Raw genomic sequence first — 21982 nt, forward strand, 5'->3', positions numbered from 1 at the left:
GATGCCGCCTGCCCCTCCCTCGTCGCAGGCACCCGAGGTGAGCACGCCTGCTCCTTCCTCTCCCCTACCTCTGCCTAGGGTTTCTACCTCCATCAAATTAGTTAGCGTGGAAATGAATCGGATGCGGATGCGGCTCAAATGAGTTAGGGTTCATGTAAGGGTGGAAACGAATCAAATTTCTAAGATGAATGACCACTTATTTCACTTTATAGTTGGATAATTGGAATATCCGCTACCACTTTCCACCCCTATAGATTCATCAAATTAGATGGTAATTAGGGTAGTAGTTCTTAGGTACTAATTAGTTAGTAAGAACTAGGTACTAATTAGGTACTAGAATATTTTTATTTATAGTAAGTTTATTTTTAGTAAGAACTAGTTGAATTAATAGAACTAGTTAGTAAGAAGTTGTTGCTATTTTTTTAGTTAAAGCAATTTTCCCGCATCGACGTGGACGATGCCTATCCCGCATCCTCGTCTTCGAGTCGGCGGAGGACGACACCTGCTTGACCAGATGGGCCATGTCCGGGACTGGGCTCCACCGGGGTGGTACTGGGAGGCGCTACCTACCGGGGGGCACAGGTTGGTGAGGAGCCAGCCTGTTGTTGACCTGAACCTTCTTTGGTGGCGGTCGCGTGGGCCAGTGACGGTCCAGAGGCTCGAGGACTCCGCGGAGGTGATGCGTCACCGTGTTAGTGAGGAGGACGCGCACGTCTGTTGCTACTTGTTTGCGTTGGAGCACAGGTTCTCCAATACCTGGCAGGTTCTCCAGGGATCTCACTGGAGCTATGATCCCGTGATGGTTCCTTCTCTGTCGGTGTCCACCGCCCGCGCCGATACCCGTCGTGTGCTAGGGTTTTAGTTGTACTAGTGATGTTATATGTATGACACTATTCGGGATGTATTAGTGATAATATTCGACGATGTACGGACGCATGAAATGATTTACTTTTGCTTATTTAATGCATGCTAATTTGAGTCTTATAAGATATTTTGAAATGTATATCTTGTGTTGCTCAATATCCAAGTGGCCGGTCATGTTTGCAGGTTACACCTCCGAGTGGCCTATGTTTTGCCGGAGTGTTGATTCATTTCCGTTCCGGCAAATTTCAGGCGCTCGATATATCCTATTTTAGCAAAGGTCATGCCAGATTTTTCCGTGAATTTTGGCATGACTTTTGCCAGAATATGTAGGAAATATCGAGTGCCCCAGATTTATGTGTTGAGTATCCTGGTAGTTGTCTTCTATCGATTTTCAATTAATGTTTTAACTATGAACATAGGAAATGTCTGACGACAAAAAGGATTTTGGTATTTGCAAATACTGCGAAGACGAGCGCGGCCTGTGCGACGGAATCTTCCTAGATGATGATAGGCGCTTCAGCATCAAGCTGGACGAGAACTTCGAAGTGGATACAGTAAGTCACAACGACAAGTCTTTTTTTGTAATTAAGCATGACATCTGCTTCATTTGCTTCAACTTATATTTTTTTTACTATTCTACTAGCATATCCCCTGCCATGCAAGAGTTTTTGCATTGGATAAGATAGGTTTCAGTCATACTATGGAGGTAAAGAAAGTTTATTTGAAGACCGAGCATGGTTATATTTTCCACGCAAAAAATTATACAATTCAGACGACTATGCAAGACATGGCGAGCACTATGCAAGACTTATGCATTTCAGCCTGATATGGTTATCACCTTTGATATTCGTCCGGAAGATGATATTGAAGGTAATACCGACATCTGGGTCGATGTGCAGACGCCTCCAGTTACACCAAAATGTAAGTTTCTCAACCATATTTATGTCTTTGATATTGTTTATTCAAAAATAGTTGACAACTAATTTGTATTGTCAGCTTATTTCGGTGCAAGCAAACATGTCCAGCGCTTGGTAGACAGGACCTACTACTGTCTCGGGGCTGAACTAAACTGCGAGGAGCTAAGTCATTATGTTTCATGGCTTGAGGATCTTGATACCGTCAAGACAAATTTTCTTCCTGGACTTAGAAATCTTAGTACTGAAAACGTGCGACCAATAGTGTTCGTCATGAACTACGGTCACATCTATTTAGGAAGGATGGTAAGATTTTTACTATTTGTCCTCAGTGCATCTTTTCCATACATTATTTGTGAAGCTAAACTTCATTGCTAAGTATGTGACCATACGATGTTCTTCAACAGGGACTCCCGATGAATGTTGTGCCTTATGGGATCGAGACTAAAGGTACCATGAGTATTATTAGCTTACGGCCAAGATATCCTACATGTTACTTTAGTGCATTCAAGATCAGCGATGAATGCTTAATAGTGCAAGACTGGACCAGATATGTGATGGGGGAGCGCAGACAAGTACTAGGGGGCAGCAAACAGATGTGCTACCCAAAATTAGGAGACAGGTTCATCTGCATGCTCCAACTTGATCAAGGAGGAGATCTACACATGTTTTATGTTGTTTTACCTAAGAGAGAGCAACAGGGGTGATTAGCTAGAAATGAGTTTGAGGATGATGATGTGTTACACTATTACTATGATGATAAAATAGCTAGTGTTGGTGGTAATGACTGATGATTATTATTAGCTAGTGTTAGTGGTGATTAAATAAATATTGTTGGTGCTAATGATTATGATGATGATTAAATAGCTTGTGCTGGCGGATTAGATTCAAGTGGAGGCAACATGTGGTGCACATCGAAAGTACTACTAGTCCAAACTAGATCAAGTTTGGATTAATAGTATACTTTTGACATGCACCACATATTGCCTCCACTTGAACCTAATCCACCTTCATTTGACACACTGTTATGGACATAATGATGTAAACCTCATAACTGGTATTGTACCAATATTTGTACGATGGCGCATAAATACACTAAAAATAAAAAAATAAAAAAACAATACTAGTAGCGATGGAAAGAAAACACACTGCCAGTAGTTACATTAGCAGCACTGTGGGAGTGAACAAGCGCTGCAGCTATTTGTCCTAGCAGTAGCGCGTGCGGCACGCGTTACTGCTAAGCAATAGCTGTAGCGCCTTATTAGTAGCGCGCCTACCCGCGCTACTAGTGAGCACAAAACCAGCGCTACTGCTAGGGTTTTCCATAGTAGTGCATGCTTGTTGTGAGAAGCTCTGGTTTGGAGAAGCATATACCCAAACCTGCCCCAAATGGGACAAAAAATTTACCATGGCATGTTGATGCCACTCCATGATAGCATGCCAAGTTTCATAAATTTCCGACGAGTTTTGGATTACTAGAATTTAAAAACAAGGTATCTCAATGTTTGCGGACCAGTGACGGGCCAGGATGTTTGACATTCATTCTCATTTCTTGCATGGGACCTAAGCATACACCCAAGGACAAAGATTTGATTTTTCGACCAATTTATATGCACTAGAGCATGTGCATGTAGTTCACATTTGAATTATGCACATAAATGCATTGAAAACTCACTTAATGCATAAAATGTCCAAACGAACCCCAAAAAATAAAAATAAAAACACAATACTCCTGCTGTTCTATGTTGACACGAGAAAAAATTTGAAAGCAATAAGAGGCAATGGATATCGTTTCGTCCCCAAAGGTGGGGGTGTTCCCTACCGAAACCATCATGCTTGTTGTGAGAAGCTCTGATTTGTGAGAAGCTCTGATTTGTGAGAAGCATATACCCTACCCCAAATGGGACAAAAAATTTACCACGGCATGTTGATGCCGCTCCATGAGAGCATGCCAAGTTTCATGAATTTCACATGAGTTTTGGATTTACTAGAATTTAAAAAGAAGACATCTCAATGTTTTGCCGGCAATCAACAGTGCCCTGGTGTTTGAAATTAATTCTCATTTCTTGCATGGGACCTAAGCATGCACCCAAGGACACAGATTTGATTTTTCAACCAATTTATATGCACTGGAGCATGTGCATGTAGTTCAAATTTGAATTATGCACATAAATGCATTGAAAACTCAGTTAATGCATAAAAATGTCCAAACGAACCCCGAAAAATCACAGAAAATAACACAACACTCCTGTTGTTCTATGTTGACACGAGAAAAAAATTTGAAAGCAATAAGAGGCAATGGATATAGTTTTGTCCCCAAAGGTAGGGCGTTTCCTACCGAAACCATCATACTTGTTGTGAGAAGCTCTGATTTGTGAGAAGCATATACCCAAACCTGCCCCAAATGGGAAAAAAAATTTACCACGACATGTTGATGCCGCTCCATGATAGCATGCCAAGTTTCATGAATTTCAGACGAGTTTTGGATTTACTAGAATTTAAAACCAGGTATCTCAATGTTTGCGGCCGAGTGACGGTGGCATGGTGTTTGACATTCATTCTCATTTCTTGCATGGGACCTAAGCATGCACCCAAGGACAAAGATTTGATTTTTCAACCAATTTATATGCACTGGAGCATGTGCATGTAGTTCAAATTTGAATTATGCACATAAATACATTAAAAACTCACTTAATGCATAAAAATGTCCAAATGAACCCCGAAAAATCACAAAATATAACACAACACTCCTGTTGTTCTATGTTGACACGAGAAAAAAAATTGAAAGCAATAAGAGGCAATGGATATCGTTTCTTCCCCAAAGTTGGGGCGTTCCCTACCGAAAGCATCATGCTTGTTGTGAGAAGCTCTGGTTTGTGAGAAGCATATACCCAAACCTGCCCCAAATGGGACAAAAAAGTTACCACACCATGTTCATGCCGCTCCATGATAGCATGACAAGTTTCATGAATTTCAGACTAGTTTTGGATTTACTAGAATTTAAAAACTAGGTATCTCAATGTTTGCGGCCGAGTGACGGTGACAGGGTGTTTTCCATTCATTCTCATTTCTTCCATGGGACCTAAGCATGCACCCAAGGATAAAGATTTGATTTTTCAACCAATTTATATGTGCATGTAGTTCAAATTTGAATTATGCACATAAATGCATTGAAAACTCACTTAATGCATAAAAATGTCCAAACGAACCCTGAATAATTCCAATTCTTTTATGATCACTGCATATAAAAGGTCTAGCAATTCAAACACCGTCCATGTCCGCTGTGACCCCATTATGTAAATCAAATCAAGATGAAAAATCAAGTAGATCCCACATAGTTTATTATAACCAACCGCGTGAGATGCAACACAAAATATCTTGGAGCACCTTCGGAGTATAGTACGCATACGGCTTACGCGAGAAGGTGCGACGGCTACAGCCATAGCCTGCTCTGAATAAGGGGCCGTGTGTGATGACACTTTGCACGCCAGTTTTTTGGCTGAAGTGATTCCAAATTTTCAGCTTCCGCGGAACTATCTACCTCCCCGCCCCTCCCCCTTACCAAAAGCCACATTTCCCCTGTTTCCGCCTTCCTTTCCAAGTTGAAACCTTCACTCATTGCTTGCAGCGCCACTGCCTCCTCGCCGGCAACCCTCCTTCACGCTGCTTGGCCTCGCCTATCTAGGCAGGTAATCCACACCCGACCCCCATCCTCCTCGTCCTTCCACATCCCACATGCCCTGACCGCTGGTGCGAGCGCGACACCTTCCACCCAAATCACCGACCCCTCCACCAAATAAGCGACGGCCTAAGCCATGGTGCACGCAGTATAGCCAGGACCTCAAGGAGCATTTGGCAGCGGAGAAGCAAATCGCGGCCGCACGCGCGGATAAGGTCGCGATGGCTGCCATTCGTGCCGACCCCCAGATCTTGGAGGAGCGCCTCGCCGTCAAGGCCACCGTTGACGCCTCGCGCGCCGATGCCGTGATGTGGTTGGCTGCTTTAAACAATAGTTCATGGCGTTTTCTCGAGGTCACCGTCAGTGCCTTCAACGAAGACTACGAGGTGTTTTCTCAACGTGCACGTGTTTACCTCATCTCGAGAGCCAGCAGGTTGGTGCCCGGAGTGGCTCAGGAAACTCCCCACTACAACGAGGGCACCCACAATGCGGAGGCCTCATCCTCTTCCATGTCCAAGGAGCCAATCATCATCGATATCTCCGACAGTGAGGAGTAGCTTGTCTTATTAGCTCACTATAAGGACTGATCTTCAGTTTGCTAGCTACTGCCTTTGCTTCAAAAAATTCTAGTGAATTGTGCTATCTACTTTTACCATGCAATCTTCTGCTATAGTGTATATGTTCTATATGTCGTGCAATGTGGTGTTCAGTTAACTGCTTGGTTCAATTCTGCAAATGTGATGTTAAATTCTTCAGGGTGCAATATTTCCAAGTTGTTAAGCATGCTTGGTTTGGTTAACTGTCTGATCTTCTATTAGGAGTATGTTATATTGTGCAATGTGGTGCTCAGTTAACGTTTGGTTCATTTGTTGTGGTGTTTAGTTAACTTCTTGGTTCAATTCTGCAATGCGATGTTCAATTGATGTGGCTGCATTCTGTTATTGTATACCATGTGAGGAATAAATCGAATTTGGCTGCACTTAATATATGAGAAACATATACGACTATTATATTTCCTAGTTCTTAATCATGCTTGGTTTGGATAAATGGGTTTTCCATGTGGCTTGAATTAATCTGATGAATCTGCAATGTGCTTATTTTTCATCAACATATTTTACTGATAGCATGCGAACCCTTACTTAACCTGATGACTAACTACCTTATATGTGTTACAGGGAAACAATGAGAAGCACTGAGGTTTACAAGATGGTACTAACTATTATACCTTACCTTTTTTATTCCTTTGCCCCGTTTCCAATATAAAGAAGATATTTATGCACATCCTTATTTTCAGGGTTCACTGATGATTACCTCTCAAACCACCTCTGTGGTCAGGAGGCAAGGAAAGTTTGCATACAACACCCACAGTTCAATATTGAAGTGTTCCTGAAGAGGTTGAAGGATGGACGGTCAAACATCCACAGGCACTGGCCTAAAGTTGCAAAGACCTTCAACATGAATGAAGGCTCAATATTCGCCTTCCGCTTCAGCAGTTTTCCAGATAAGATGCATCTCTCTATGTACCATCTATGATGCTAATTTCGAAAGGTTCTAGATGTTGCATGTGAAACTTGGTGCTGGTGCAGTTGTGTAATGGGGTAGCTGAGTGCTGAAGCTCTATCATATTGTACTCCGATGTATTTCAATTATGAGATCCTGCTTCCATAATATAGAAATGAAATATATTATGTGCTTAATATGAATGTCAATTAGATTAGTAAATGAATTATTAATAATAGGGAAATTAGCCCGCTAATTGGCCAATTAGCTTGCTAATTGGGTTTTCCTATTGCAAATGGTTAATAAGAAAACACCGTGGGCGATGACCTCAGGCAACACACACAGTTTCTAGGAATAAACCGTGTTGGATCAATGAACAATCACACACGGCATTCTCTTTAAAACTGTTTGTGTTACGCCACCTTGCGCAAACGTTTTCCTTGGAATGACTGTGTGGAATGTATATACGAACGGTAACATTTAGCGGTGACTGACTGTGTGGGATGTACTTATGACCGGAAATTATTTCGCCTGTATAACAATATTTTTTTAGCACTACTATATGTATTTCTGTATTTGAGTGCTTGCCGGTCGCACACGACCTCATTTTAGCGAGCGTGTGTGCCAGGAGGGCATATCCTCGATGGTTTCTGGGTCGTGTGGGAAGGACCCCCCTATCGCCCATACTCATTTGGCGACGGTTCCAAATGTCGTCGCAAAAAGGGGTGAAAACCCGTTTGTTTAGGACCGATGCGCACCAATGCCTGCCTGCATCTAATACTATTACTCCACACATCGACCGCTATCCAGCATGCATCTAGTGTATTAAGTTCATGCAGAAATAGAATAATGCAATAAAAACGATGACATGATGTAGAGAAGATCTATTTATGTAGAAATAGACCCCATCTTGTTATCCTTAATAGCAACGATACATGCGTGTCAGCTGCCCTTCTGTCACTCAGATCAAGCATCGTAAGATCGAACCCATCACAAAGCACATCTTCTCGCGGTAAGAAACATTGATCTAGTCGGCCTAACTAAACCAAAGATTCGAAGAAGAAATACGAGGCTATAAGTAATCATGCATATAAGAGATCAAAAGACTCAAATATCTTTCATGGATAAAAACATAGATCTGATCGAAAACTCAAAGTTCATCGGATCCCAACAAACACACCGCAAAAAGAGTTACATCAAATAGAACTCCGAGAGACCATTGTATTCAAAATCAAAAGAGAGAGATAGGAAGTCATCTAGCTACTAACTACGGACCCATAGGTCTATAATGAACTACTCACACATCATCGGAGAGGCACCAATGAGGATGATGAACCCCTCCATGATGGTGTCTAGATTGGATCTGTGGTTTATGGAACATGCGGCGGCTCGAATTGATTTTCGTCGACTCCCCTAGGGTTTATGAAATATTGGGGTATTTATAGAGCAAAGAGGCGGTGCGGGGGACACCGAGGTGGGCACAACTCACCTGGGTGCGCCTGGGCCCCCAGGCGCGCCCTGGTGGGTTGTGCTCCCCTTGGAACTCCCCTCAGACGCTTTCTTGGCCCAACAGATGTCTTTTGGTCCAGAAAAAAACACCAAAAAGTTTCCCTTCGTTTGAACTCCGTTTGGTATTGATTTTTTGCGAAGTAAAAAACAAGCAAAAACAACAACTAGCACTGGGCACTAAGTCAATAGGTTAGTCCCAACAAATGATATAAAGTTGCTATAAAATGAGTGTAAAACATTCAAGATTGATAACATAACGGCATGGAACAATAAAAAATTATAGATACGTTGGAGACATATATCAGTGCTACTCCAAGGGTTTGCTGCTCTGGGAAACCTCACTTGTGGTGAACGCTACGAGCACACCGTCGGGGGTTGCGGGGTGCGCTCGCCGACCGTGATGCGAGTGAAGATGGAGGGCAAAGGGGACAAAGATGTGGTTACACAGGGAATGAAATACATAATCCAAGAGGAAGGAAGACAATACTGGGGAAAATGAATCTGATCGAACGGCTCTGCGCTATCGTATCCAATGATGTGTGAGGCGACCGGCGCCAGGCTCGGCCAGTCGACCCACACCTATACCATCGGCCTTTTGGAAAATATTAATGTGATTTGAAAATTTGGAAATGATATTAATTTCATTAATGAAAGTTAAAATTGGAATCAACATTAATGGAAAATAATCTTCAAAATAATTTTAGTACAAGATTTGCAATCGAAGAGTGAGCCGCACAAGCAGGCTATAAAAAAACAGGACTCTTCTTCTTCTTCCTCAGTGGAGGTGAAGCTTGCGACGACGTTGTGCTGCGTAGAGGTGGCGGGTCAAGGCGCGTTGTTGACCTCTGGCCCCCATGCCTGCGACCGCGCCCTAGCAACCTTCACTTCTTCCTCTTCCCGGCGCTCCCCTTCCATTAGTCACGGAGGAACATAGGGCCTCCCGTTTGCCGCCGCCTCATGCGTGAGTTGGGAGGTGAGGGGTTAGTGGGTGGGCGCGCGGTGGGAGGTGGACCTCACAGTCACCAGCGACCATTACGCTTCCAACTGTCCGCGTGTTGAGGTGAGGCAATGCCTACATTTTTTTTAGTTTGATGATGAATCAACCTATTGATTGTTGTGCTCATTTCTTTCCTCTCTTGCAGAACTTTTGCCCATAACCTGTTCGGCGGAATGCACACTGGGGATCGCTTGGGGGACCTCACGGATGACATCCTCTGGCATGTGCTCTCCTTTCTGTCGGCCAACGACGCCCTGCAGATCTGCGTGTTGGACACCCAGTGGCGCGATCTCTGGAGGCACACGACCAGCCTGCTCTTCGTCTTTGATGGGTTAATGTTCCCAAGATACAAGCGTTTCGAACAGTTGGTGAAGCTGGTCATGCATCTCCGCGGGGAATCGCCTCTTGTCACATGCAAGATCGATGCATATCCCGATGATGACCCTGAGCACACTTTCACAAACACCAAGCTGTTGATTGATTACGCACTGGTGTGCAAAGCTGAGGAGCTAGTAGTAAGAGCTGCAAACATTCGGTATGACATACCAATGTTTGATGTGCCTCTCAATCTCATCTCCCAACACTTGAAGACCTTGCACCTTGAACGGGTCAACCTCGACCACTCTGATTTGAAGTTCTCAGGGCGCCCGGTGTTAGAAGATCTAAGTATCCAGCTTTGCAGCATTCGTGCAGGCGAAATATCATCCATGTCACTAAAGCGTCTATCCATCACCAACATTTGTTATTTACGTCACGATGTGCGCATTCGGATTTGTGCCCCGGGTCTCATCTCACTACAACTAGATGATTTCGAAGGATTGACTCCTTGCCTTGAAAACATGCCATTGCTAGAAACAGCTTATGTTGGGCTTGGCGATGGATGCTATGATTTTTGTCGCGATGGCCAGGCGGACTGTAATTACCCTTACTGTGGTTGTCATTTTTATCCTGTCAACAATGGGGTGCTTCTTGGTGGTTTGTCCAATGTTGTCAAGTTGGAGTTGATAGCTGTACCTAAAATGGTATGCTTCCACACTCTTGTTTTTACCCTTGGTGTTAATTTGCCACCATCAGCAGTTTCTCTCGTGATATCCATTGTTAGACCCACATATGAGCAACTTGCTATTTCAGTTACCACGGTTTAGTACTTCTATTTATATCAAAAGTCACTCTCAAATCAATGATGAATAACGTAGTGTCTTATAATTGGCTAAATTGTGATCGATATTTTTGGTGCTGAGGTGTAGTTTTGTTTTTCTTAGTTACTTTTTGAAATGAAAATTATCAACTTGAAGTTGACTTAAATTAATTTATCTTGAGTCTCAGACTTCTTCTTTTTTTCATTTGCAATTTGTTCAGTTTATCTACAAATGGGATTTAGAGGGCTGCCTAATATTTTGCAAATTAAGGACTATGTTACTCAATGAGTGGTTCACAACTATTGGCCTAGTTTGCATTCTCCAGCATTCTCCACTTCTTGAGATGCTCACTCTCCGGCTTGGTAATACGGAGGTATATTCTGCATATACATATTAATTGTATTTCCATGTATGTGCTAGTCTTCCTAAATATTTTGTATCATGCAGAGCCTCACAGGAGAAATGGGGGTCCAGGAAATGATTCGAAAATCATTTGTGTGTGCGCACCTCAAGATTGTCAACATCGAATGTAAAGAGGTTGATGAGGGAATTCACAAAATTTTGAAGATCTTGAGGATAGGTGGCATACTTCACGATCATATTTGCATCAAGACTCCAACACCATGCACATACTGTAAGTTACCCGCTGTTATCCTTCATGCTTCATATGTTTTTTTCCTATTTGTTCTAACATGTCTGCTGTAATTACACATTAGCTTTACAAATCCATATATATTGAGTATCCATTATCCTTTAATATTAACTGGATTGCACGCTCATAGGGTTAAGGGTTTAGTTACTCTTTTAATTTGGTTTGAAAACTTGCCATTCTTGTAAATCAGTATCCATGCAAAATCATTTTCTTGTTTGATTTCTTTCTCTTTTCATTGTTTATTCACCTCCTCCGCTGGGTACCGCCACATTAGGTGGATGGTAATTGGAGTCCTCACATGGATGTTGTGGATGATTCGTAATAAACTTGTGATCGGGAGAAAACCCTTGCCACGACCTACTGATGCGATCTATAAATTGTGTGGCTTTTTGCAGCAGTGGGATCTGCCTAGCCGCAGCCAGGAGCATGCCGCCATCGACACCATCACAGGCGGCTTCAGACCTCCGGCAATTCGCTTGGCGCCTCCGCTTCATCCACCACCACCTGAGCTGGATTAGGCTTGGACACATTGTCCCCTTTTGCTATGTGTGTCTTTTATTTTTCTTAGGCTTGTTGAGTTGTGCCCTCGACATTAAACCTCTTGCTTTGCCTGTGTGTTCATGTGTGGCGCGCGTCTTTTTTGTATTGCTACCTTGTTAGACTCATCTTCTTGTGGTATACATGGAGGCAGCAGGAGGGACAGTGGGTCTCTAACATAGCTCACCGAAACCGTTTCCGTTTCCGTTTGGTTGAAGTTGTAAACTGTGATGGTTGGTCAGAACAAAACATGTTTGTTTTTCCTTAATGAGAAATGGAAATCAGGCCCGGACATTGTTATGTTGAATGGAATCGGTCCGTGTGCCCTGTTTGATGGCCTGAGTTTCTTTTGAAAGAGTCTTTTCTTAAGTTAATTAATAAATAATTTTCGTCCCTTTGTTCTACGGCGAGATCTTCTTCCCGACGTCAATGACGGTGTTGGAAGATTTATTTAGGTATGGTCGTTCAGATCTTGCTTCACCGGATTGGTTTTCGATTTCTTCTCATGGTTGCCGCGAGGAGGATTGTCCTCGCAATATTTGTCCCGACTGCAACGTCCTCGGCAATGATGATTCGTATTTTCGGTTACCAGGGATGTCGATCTGGCTGTTCGGTTTTTGTCCCTAGAATACCGGTGTTGGTGTTCTTGCCGATGTTGGTTGATTACTTTAATGTATAGCAAAGACTTCTAGATGTTAGACCTGAACCTGGTTCAGGGAGTCAACGCTTAGTCTCTGTGTGTTAATGCATCTTCTTTTCTTCCATTTCATCAAGTTCAAGCTCGTTTGTTGTCCGTCCGTCCGATGGCACCGTATCCTGGCCGTCCGTCCGTCCATGTACGCACATAGTTCGCAGGAGAAAAACAACAGACATTGTTGTTGCCGCTAGGGCCTGGTTACCTCTCCTCTCACTTAAAACCGGAGGAAGAAGAAGATGGACATGAGAGATTTTCCAACCGGCGCACGATCCTCCAAATCTTCTTGATCTTTACACTGGCTATATCGCTACAACACCGGTACATCGATCAGCAGTACACGGCGGGATTTATACCCGGGCTAGCACAGCACAGGTGCACACACACACGACGCTGCCCACCTCGGCCACTCTCCCACGCACGCATGCACTCACCAACTCATTCACGATTTGCACGCTCTGCTGCACACGCACAACATGCTCCTACGCGCACGACGCCGCCAACGTCCAACAGATCACAACGGCCCCTGCTGCACTAACCTATGCATGCAACTAACAACAAATGTAATCAAGAATACTACTAACATTCTCCCTCCTAATCTTAAACTCGTGATCATGGGACAGCACCACATGAGGTCGCAGCCACCATCTTCCCGGTGCAATGACGTCTCCGGCCCTAACTACGGCCGATTTCCTCAAGCACGAACTCGAGCCACCCCTGTTACAACGCATACGGGGGGTTCTTATACCCTGGGGCGCACCAGGGCACGTACCCTACGCCCACCAGTCCACGCCGAGCGCCTGGTCCGGCCCGCTCTGTCCACTCCCGCGACATGCACGCACATGTCCAGGTCGTGCGAGCCCGCCTAGGACCAACTTCATGCTTCCCCCGATCTCGTCAACAGAACGCACACAAGCTGCACTCGTGCACGGACACGCCCGTGCACACCACACGCACGACCCACCGTGGACCCGACGCGCCCAGCGCACTCGGCGCGCGCCCATACACGCGCCCGAAGCGACAAGCTCGTCGCCATGGTTGCTGCCGCCCGATGCCACCGTGTGCTTTCAGCACGAGCCGCCGCAGATGCCGTGCAACAAGGCCACCTCGCCGGCCGCTGTCGTGCACCGCCGCTGATGCAGCTACCGCCGCGCTGCGCCCCGTCGAGTGCCACTCGTTGTTGCTGCCGAAACCCGCAGCTCTGTGCGCCGTCGTGCCGCGTCTCCGTGCCGTCGCGCCGAGCTGCCGCGGCCTCTGCGCAACCACGCAGGTACTCCGTGACCTCCTCGCCTCCGCGACCGCCGCTGCTCGTCGCGCGCACGGCATCGCGCCGCACCACCGCGGACTCGTCGCCAGTCACAATCGACACACGCTCTCCACGCGCTGCAGCCTCCATGTCCGTTGCGCGCTCCGCGGACGCCACCGCGCGCCGTGGCCGCCCCTCGAACTTGGCTCTGAATACCAATTGTTGTTGCCGCTAGGGCCTGGCTACCTCTCCTCTCACTCAAAACCGGAGGAAGAAGAAGATGGACACGAGAGATTTTCCGGTCGGCGCACGAACACCCAAATCTTCTTGATCTTTACACTGCCTACATCGCTACAACACCGATACATCGATCAGCAGTACACGGCGGGATTTATACCCGAGCTAGCATAGCACAGGTGCACACACACACGACGCTGCCCACCTCGGCCACTCTCCCACGCACGCATGCACTCACCAACTCACTCACGATCTGCACTCTCTGCTGCACGCACAACATGCTCCTACGCGCACGACGCGGCCAACGTCCAACAGATCACAACGGCCCCTGCTGCACTAACCTATGCATGCAACTAACAACAAGTCTAATCAAGATTACTACTAACAGACATGGCAGAACGAAAGGGCCATGGTGAGCTGGCGGCCTCAGTCATTTCCTTCTTGGTATACAGAGCGACCTTGACCTGGAATTCAATATGCATCTGCTCTTATCAACCACCACACAGAAATGGATAGGTAGAATTAACAGAAATTGTATCAAAATGTGCTATTCCTTTCGTCTCGAAATAAATGTTTCAAACTTAGTTCAACTTTATACTGAAGATAGTACAAATTTGAGACACTTATTTTAGGACGGAGGAAGTATTGCGTAAGTCAGTGTACCATTTTTCTGGTGCAAGTTGTTGCACTCTTGGTGTGATTTACTCTTCAATATGCATCTGTTGAGTCACAGAGAAAACTGACAGATCTCCGGCGCCGAATGCACTGCCACTTGAAAGTCGACTTGGACCAGGCAATCATCCACGCCACAAAAGGCTCTCCTTTCCCCTCCCTCCCCCCTCCTCCGCGTGGCGACACCTGCTTCTGGCTCTGCCCCGGCGGCGTCCCTGCCCCTTGCGACCCCTCTCCCTCCCTCCCCTCCACGGACTCCTCCGGGCTCCGCTCCGGCGTCGCGTGCCGCTCCCCTCTGCTCGCTAATCTCCCCATCTCGCTCTGGCCGCATCGTCCCTCCCGGGTCCAATAAGTTCTGGGCGTTGGACTCCGAGGGCTCTGGGTCGGATTCGGAGGCTCCTTCTCCTCCTCCCCGCCCTGACTCGGTGTGCTGTCCTTCTGTGGCTGCGGCGGCGGGTCGCCGGTGCAAGTTCGCGCCCGGGGGGCGGGGGCGGCCAGTTGGGCCTGCCTTGGATGTGGATGGGTGGCGCCGCGTTTCGCGTGGTCGCCGGCGTGCGTCGTGTTGGTCCCCTGGTTCCGTTGGGGTGGATGGGGCTGCGCCGCTTCCGGCGTCTAGCTCTCCGGCGGGTTCCCCTGCGTGCTCGCCCCCCATTGTGGCCGCCATTGCTCGGGCGGGCTCGTCGGGGCCTGCCCATGCGTCTCCTCCGCTGGGTGCTGCTCCCCGGGGCGGCGCTCCGTTGCGGGCTCCGGTGGCGGCTGGGGGTGGTCCGTCCCATTTCTTCCCACGCAGCGCGTCGGCGGCTCCGGTCCGCCGCCCTGTTGGCCCTGCTGCCGGGCGGGGCTCTGGATCTGGGCCAGTTTTGCCTGGTGATGGCATTCTCCCTCCTCCTCCTCGTGGCTCTGGTCGCATCCCTCCCAATCCCAAGTCTCCAACCCCATCCTCACATGTTTCGCGTGTTACCGCCCCGGCCATTTCCAATCTCGGTGTGAGAACCCTCCCCTTTGCCTCATTTGCAGAGAAGATGGTCACCTCACGGTGGATTGCCAGAATCGTGTCAAGCCCCCAGCTTTTGTTCGCAAATCCGCCAACTGTCTGAGTTTGATTTTGCTGCGACTTTTCCTTCCAAAGAGAGCCTCCGTATGATCTCATCATGCACTAGCTTCACGCTGCCTCTGAATCAACTTGTGGTCTCGGTCAAAGCTGCTTCCAACGGGTCCAAGGCGATCTCTTCTCTGTCTGACGTGTGGGTATTGGTCGAAGATGTCCCTCCTAGCATGCGCACCATGGCGTTCCTCATGGCTTTTGGGGCCCTCATCGGGAAACCTATTGAAGTGGACCAAGACTCTCTAGCCATCCTGGGGCCGGCCAGGCTTCGGGTCTGGTGTGTTTATCCTCTATGCATTCGTTGTGCCATTGATGTCTTCCCTGCGGCTGGTGGCTTTCGGCTCCGGGTGCGGGTGGAGGGGGCCTCGGGTCCGGTGTCGCCTCCTCCTCCTCCGCCCCGGCCTCTGGCAATGGCGACAAAAGCAAAGATGGTGATGGATGCCCTGACAACTCCATGTTTGGGACTGATCCTCGTTTCACCCAGTCGGAGTGGGATGGGCTTTCTCCCGAAGATCAGGATATGCTAAAGGAGAATGCGCCTGCTGGCAGGGGGGCCCAGGACTCGGCGCCTGGCCTGGGTGGAGCGGTTGCGGCCTCGGGTGGGGCTAAGGGCACGCCTTTCTCGGCGGTGTGCTCCAACCTCCCTGCCCGTCCCGCTTCTCCCTCCTTGTCTGGCATTGAAGATCTTCCCCCGGCTGGCCCCGCTGCATCCAAGAAGAAGAAGAAGTCCTCTGTCAAGAAATACTCCGCCAAGAGCCGTGCTTCTGGTGACTCTAGGCAGTCCGCGGCTGGGTTCTGCCGAAGGCTTGATGCTGATATGGGTGCGGCTTCGGGCCCGTCTTCTGCGGCTGCTTCCCCCAATCGTGCTCGCCTAGTGCCCGTGCGCTCGCCTGCGTCTACGACCCACAAGAGCGGCCGCATCTCCAACAGCGGTGAGCGGGTGGCCGATCGGGCTGCTCGGCGTGCTGCGGCTCGGGATCTTCCCCCTTCAGCTTCACTCCTAGCCCCCTCCCCCGCCCTTCCCACGGCTTCCTCTCCTGTGCGTTTAGTTCTTCCTTCACAATCTGATGATCACTTGCTTAAAATTCTAGATGATGTTGGTATTTTCTTAGACTCTAGCTTGGGTTCCCCCTCGTCTATTCTTGGTATTATTAGGGCAAATGAGATAGCCCAGGACGATATCGCGAAAGCAAAGGAAGCTGGGGTGGTTTCGGGCGTCCCGCCGGTTGTGGCCGGTGGGGACGAGGGGGAGATGACAGGTGTCAAGCTCCCCTGGTGATTTCTAAATGTGGGGAAGGGAAGCGAGCAAAATCCTGCATGGCGTCGAGCAGGTCGAGTCTCCGTATTAAAAACTTGTCTTTCAGATGAAGGCCTTATTCTGGAATATTCGAGGTTTCAGCGCTAGGGGGCGCAGGGACCAACTTAAAGACTTGGTTCGATCTGAAAACGTAGAATTTACTGGCCTTGTCGAGACTATCAAATCTTCCTTTTCCTCGAGCGAACTATCGGCCATTGCTGGGATAGACAGATTTCATTGGAATTTTGTGGCCTCGGTCGGTCATTCGGGCGGTTTTTTGCCTGGTTCCGAAAAAGATACTTTCGATTTTGTGGCTTTTGACCATGGCATTTTTTGGGCAAGCACGGTAGTTTCTCTTAGGTCTCTCAACTCCTTGTTGGAAATCATGGTGGTTTATGGTCCGGCTGACCATGCGATGTCCTATGCCTTTTTGGACGAGCTTAGTATTAAAATTGAATCATGTTAGCTACCCTCGTGATAGGGGGCGATTTTAACATGCTCCGTTTCCCTACTAACAAGAGCTCGCCTAACTTCTCTTGGCCCCTGGCTGATGCATTTAATGCTTTCATTAGGGACACAGCTATTCAGGAGATTCCTAGGGTTGGAGCCCGTTTCACTTGGTCTAACCATCAAACTCTCCCTATCCGTTCTGTTCTTGATAGGGTTTTTGTGTGTTCTAGGTGGGATTATTTATTCCCCCGTGTGAGTCTTAGAGCCCTTGCCTGTGTTGGCTCTGATCGCACCCCCTTGATTTTAGATGATGGTTCGCGTTCAGTGGGTTTCCCGAGATTCCAGTTTGCTGCTTCATGGCTACAATTGAAGGGCTTTGATGAGTTGGTGGCACAAAAGATTATGTCGTTCCTTTCTTCTACTCGCCGCTCTTTTTGGCCCGATGGATGATTGGCATCAATGCTTTTATTTTCTGCGTAGATGCCTTGCTGGTCTAAAAACCACTACGCTGAGTCAAGGCGTGACAAGGCTGGGTTGGTGGCTCAAATTGGCGCTTTAGACGAGCGCGCCGATGGTTCGGGGTTGTCCTTGCTTGAATGGCAAACTCGACATGGTTTAGAAGAGGCGCTGCTGGGCATTCATAGGCAAGAGGAAGTGTACTGGAAACAGCATGGTACTATCAACTGGACCTTAAAGGGTGACTCACCCATGTCCTATTTCTTTGCGATTGCTAACAGCAGGCGTCGGAGATGCATTATTGATAGCCTTATGATAGACGGCGTCAGGGTTTCTGATCCTGCGGTGATTATGCGTCATGTGGTTGACTTTTTCTCTAACCTCCTAGCGGCTAAACCTGTTTTAGGCTTTAAGTTGGCCTCGCCCTTTTGGTCTCCTCCGGATCAGCTTTCGAATGCTGATAATGACAATTTGCGGATCCCTCCCATGGAAGAGGAGATTTTTGAGACGATCCGTTCTGGCAACACGAATGCGGCCTCTGGGCCTGACGGTTTTTCCATTACTTTCTTCCGGCAATTCTGGCCTCAGCTAAAAGGCCTAATTATGGCTATATCTCAAGGCTTTTGGTTGGGGACTGTTGACATCTCGAGACTTAACTACGCAGTTCTCATCCTCATTCCTAAAGTCAAAGGCGCTGACCTGATCTCCCAATTCAGGCCCATTGCTTTGATTAACAGTTTTGCTAAGTTTCCTGCCAAGGGGATGGCCACTAGGATTTCTCCGATCGCCCATCGGGTCATTAGCCCTTTCCAATCCGTGTTCATTAAGGGGAGATTCAGTTTGGACGGAGTGCTTTGCTTACATGAGATAATTCATGACCTTAGCTGTAAGAACACCAAGGCTGTGGTCCTTAAGCTCGATTTTGAAAAGGCGTATGACTCGGTCAGCTGGAGTTTTCTTCGACAAGTTTTGTTGGCCAAGGGCTTCGATGGTTCAGTGGTTCACCGCCTGATGCAACTTTTCACTGGTGGCCACACGGCGGTGGCTGTCAATGGCCAGACCAGTAAGTTCTTTGTGAACGGCAGGGGCTTAAGACAAGGAGACCCGGCGTCTCCCTTGCTTTTTAATTTTGTGGCCGATGCTCTGTCTCACATTCTGTCTCGTGCTGCGGCTGCAGGTCACATCTCGCCTGTTAGCTCCCATCTTATTCCTAATGGCGTCTCTCACCTACAGTATGCGGACGACACCATCATTATGGTTGAACTTAATGATAACTCCATCACGAATCTGAAATTTCTTCTTCTCTGCTTTCAAGCTCTGTCGGGCCTGAAAATCAATTTCTCTAAAAGCGAGGTCATTGTGACTGGGGTAACTGCCTCGGAAGCGCAGAGGGTGGCCCATCTTTTGAACTGCTCGCTGGGATCCTTTGCTCTCAAATATTTGGGCCTACCCATTTCCCCTCTTAAGCTTTTGGCCAAAGATTTCGCCCCGACAATGTCTAAAGTGGGCAATAGAGTTTTGCCGTGGCGAGGCCGTTATAATTCTCAGGCGGGCAAGGTTGCCCCTACCAACTCCTGTCTCTCCTTCCTCCCGATGTTTCTAATGGGCTTTTATCTCCTGTCCGAAGGGACTCACTCGGGCTTCGATAAGCACAGGGGTGCCTTCTACTGGAATTCCTCCGACAACAAACGCAAATATAGGATGGTTAAGTGGGACCTCATCAACCTAAGATCATGGGGGGCTTAGGCATCATTAATACCAGGATCATGAATAAATGCCTTTTGTTAAAATGGTGGTGAAAGATTATGTCCCTTGATGATCGCCCTGCTTGGCTGAGCCTTCTCAAAGCTAAATATTTTCCCTCCTCGAGTTCTATGTTCGCTCCCACCTCTGGTGGCTCTCAATTTTGGCGTCAGCTTGTTAGTATTAGACCGATTTTCCGGTCCCTTGTGAAATTCGTAGTTCATAACGGCAAATCTACTCGTTTTTTGTTAGACTGGTGGGTTGGGGACACTTCTCTTGCGGTGGCTCACCCGACTTTGTTTTCGTTTTGTGCTAACCCCGAGATCTCTATCTCTGAGCTCTCGGCTCAGGTCTGGGTTTTAGATTACCGGCGTTCTCTTTCCCCTGTGGAGTTGGAAGATTGGCAACGCCTTACTGTCTGCTTCCCCCTGCTCTCGGAGGAAGAGGACTCTGTTGTTTGGCCTCATTCCTCTTCGGGGCGTTTTTCTGTCAAGTCGGCGTATTCGCAACTCATCGCCGGTGTTCGCACTGACAAGTTTAAACTCATTTGGTCTGCCCGCATCCCTCCTAAGATCAAAATCTTCCTTTGGCAAGCTCTCCGTCGCAAACTTCCTGCGGCTGACCAGATTAAGAAGAGGAATGGGCCAGGTTCTGATAGTTGTCATCTGTGCGGTGCCCTAGAGAATACCGAACATGTCTTTTTTCAGTGCTCTTTGGCTAAATTCTTTTGGAGTTGCATTAGACTTTGGCTTCGTGTTCCTTGGAACCCATCCTCTTTCGAGGATCTTCGGCGTTGTATTAATTCTTTAGCAGGCCGGTCTAAGCGGGTTTTCATGGTGGGCTGGGCTGCGATTTGTTGGTCGCTTTGGACTACTAGAAACAAGTTCACTATTGAACACATTTTCCCGGCTAACCCTGTGAGTTGCTTATTTAAAGCCAATGTCTTTTTGCAGCAGTGGAGATCATTGACTAAGGATGGGGACCTAGAGGCGTTCAACGATATGCTATCCAAAATGAAATCTATGGCTTCTTCCCTGCTGCGGTGTTTCAGGAGGCCGGTCTCTTAGTGTTTTGATTGCTCGCTTGGCTGGCCTGCGTGTCATGATAGGCTGGATGCCTTGTACCCTCACTTCTTAGGCATGTTTTGTTAAACTTATGTGGTGCCTTCTGTTGGTTGTGACTCTGCCTGGTGGCTTTATTTATAAAGTCGGGCTCTCGCCTTTTATCTTAAAAAAATAGAGAAAACTGAATGACTATACTAATCATCCAGCAGAAGCGGATACAACCGCTAATGAAACGGACTGCCCACTGATCATCCACCATGTCTACTCATCCCTTACACATGATTTTTCAACTTTTTGCAAAGACGAGGCGTGTGAGTTTGACCCGGCCGAAATCTTGTGACCTCACATGACACCTGACTAGCTAGCTAGCTTGTGTTGATGTCACCCAAAAGAAGCGTCTCCATGCGGACTGATAAGTTGGTCAGGTCAGGTCAACCCCTAGTTTTTGTACATATATGCATCTTCTTCATTTTCACACTACAGAGTTTTTGTCCGCCCATCTGATCGTCGCGCCGTACACATGTGACAGGTCCATGTTTGTACGGCATTGAGTTTTTTTACTGTAGGCAATGAATGTTTCAGGTTTACGAGAGGGAAACATTTCGATGGAGAACATAACAGCCAAACATAAACAAAGTCAGGATGAAAACTTCTTGTCAACTCCAAACGGTCCGGTGAACGAGCCATGCCAGTTCCCGCTCGAGATATTGTCATTGACAGTGACAGAGCTGTTTCTACTCCCTCCGTTCTTAAATATAAGTCTTTTTAAAGATTTTCGTATGGACTACATACGAAGCAAAATAAGTGAATCTACACTCTAAACTACGTGTATATACATCAGTATGTACTTCCTCAATCCCTAAATATAAGTCTCTAGAGATTTCAATGCAAAATGAGTGAATCTACACTCTAAACTACATCGAAGCAAAATGAGTGAATATACATATGTCTATGTACATCCGGAATGTAGTCTCTATTGGAATCTCTAAAAAGACATATTTAGAAACGGCTTTTCCATATTATAAAATCTCTAAAAAGATTTATATTTAGAAACAAAGAGAGTAGATCGCAAGCTGACCTACTGTTCGTATAATATACTCCAAGCACATGGATATCAACTATTGCCTAGCATAGCAACCTCTATTGATGACTCGGCACTTGGTTTGAAAAGGCTGCACCTGTTCTCATGAATGGTGATGTAGAGCGATTTTGACTTGGGATTCAATA

This window comes from Triticum dicoccoides, chromosome 6A (genome assembly GCF_002162155.2).
Source record: "Triticum dicoccoides isolate Atlit2015 ecotype Zavitan chromosome 6A, WEW_v2.0, whole genome shotgun sequence".
NCBI lineage: Eukaryota > Viridiplantae > Streptophyta > Magnoliopsida > Poales > Poaceae > Triticum > Triticum dicoccoides.